Genomic DNA, 1,954 nt, shown 5'->3' with positions numbered 1-1,954 from the left:
TTTTAGCCCGCACCAGCCACAGCACCGGCCCCCACAGCTAGGGCTGGGCGGTTTTTCAATATATTGACCTCAATATCAATATTTTTAAATATTGAAACCAATATTTTTACATATTGATGTTTTCAATATTCCGAAATCAATATTCAATATTTAAATATTGAACCCAAAAGCCAATATTGAAATATTGAGTCAGATTCCCAGCTCTAAAATACTCAATTATCGCAATTTGCAGACCTCTAGCTCATCTCCTTCCTCTTACACGGACGACGGACAGACAGACAGACAGACAGACGGACGGACGGGCGGACGGACACGGACACTTTAATGCTTTTTTAAAAGAGGCGGGCTAAAAAATAGGGGCTGGTCCAAGAAGTGGGAATAAAATATTTAATTTATTGTCTCCTACGGGGTAACATGTGGAAGTAGAGCCCTTTGGGCGAAAATTTCGTCCGTTTCGCTCTATCTCTCACCGTTTAGGCGCTGGCTCACGCTAGAGGGTCTTTTTTGACGAAAATAAGCTAAAAATTGTCACAAAAGTGGCCCAAAAAAAATATGATCCTAAGAAAATATTTGATGGTCTCCAAAGGGATAAATCGTGAAAGACGCACCCTCTGGGTTAGAATGTCGTCCGTTTGGCTTTCACCGTTTCCTTACAAAATGGATTTTTTCTTACCGAAATGGCCAAAACAGAACCTTTTTCATTTTTAGCCCGCCCTTCTGCTTTCAACAAGCTATCCAGCGGGCTTATGCAAACGACCTCGTGTGTGTCTGTCTGTCTGTGGGTCTGTCCGTCTGTCTATTCCACTAGAAGGAAATGTGCTAGAGGCTTCAAATTTTCAGGGTATCTTAAGGTCCACTCATTGTGAGAAATATATTTGTACATGTACGATATATTATGTAATTTGCCATTTACAATACGAGTCGTACATGTACAACCTCACACTGTCGCTCGATATTCGATTCCAATAAGTCGACACATAGGGCTAGTATATTGTACAATTTTAGATTGTACTTGTACGACTTCTTCCATGGAAAATTTTTCCTGTACCCGGTACGACAATTTTTCACCGTGCTCCTAGAGAACGAAACGCCTACGGCAAACCCTAGCAACCACCCCTAAGGGTGTGAATGGGGGTATCCACGGTGGGCCGCTTGGCTCTATCTTTAACCGTTTAGGTGCTAGAGGGTCTTTTAGAAAAAAGTAGAAAAAAGTCTAAAAAGCGCAAAATAGAAAAGGAACTCCCTCCCTTCCGCCCCCAAAAAGCATCTTGTAAGCAGAATGGTGGGTTGTAGTCGCGGTGCTTCACCGTTACATCTACATCCCTTTCTCGTGTCTACGGGGCAAACCCAAAGACGACGGGTTTAAGCGGGCCGAAGGCCCGCTACATCATTCGATCATGTTCTTCAGCTAATCGCGTGACAGAAATGGTCGAGCCGCAGGCCCGACCATCGCCGCCGGCAGGTAGGGATAGGAAAGTTACTTTTAAAAATGTAACCAGTTACAGTTGCAGTTATTTTTGCCAAAAATGTAACAAGCTTCCGTTACAGTTACTTTTTCTGAAAGACTGCCGTTACAGTTACAGTTACATTTTTTTCGCCAAAAATTGTAACTAGTTACAGTTACAGTTATCCCGGTAGTTTTTGAGTTAAATTGGTCGTAGTTTTATATTGATTATTTTATAAGTGTCCCTTCTGCCGATTGAAAAGTTGTTTGCAAGATAGGCGGCCCGCCCTTTTCATAAAACTAGGGTGTGGAGTGGAGCGATATTCTCCCTGATATTCTCTTCAAGTTAAACTGTTCTAGTTTGTTATCTACCACTGAAAGATCTATTTGACATAAAAGTTTTTGGCTGAGCGATTACACTGTTATTCAAGGAATGTGACGTCACATTCGTTTTAATGTGAAACATGTCACATTCGTTTGAATATTGTGTCACATTCATTTAAACGTGAC

General features: G+C 41.7%; 1 protein-coding gene across 1 annotated transcript in view; it reads left to right on the top strand.

Moving 5' to 3' along the window:
- Window positions 1–1,954, top strand: part of LOC127750945 (uncharacterized) — a 23,650-nt gene that overhangs the window by 15,507 nt on the left and 6,189 nt on the right. The window lies entirely within an intron of this gene.

This window comes from Frankliniella occidentalis, unplaced genomic scaffold (genome assembly GCF_000697945.3).
Source record: "Frankliniella occidentalis isolate FOCC.00 unplaced genomic scaffold, Focc_3.1 Scaffold292, whole genome shotgun sequence".
NCBI lineage: Eukaryota > Metazoa > Arthropoda > Insecta > Thysanoptera > Thripidae > Frankliniella > Frankliniella occidentalis.
Note: the sequence above shows the minus strand (reverse complement) of the source record. Positions and strands in the feature narration are given on the sequence as shown.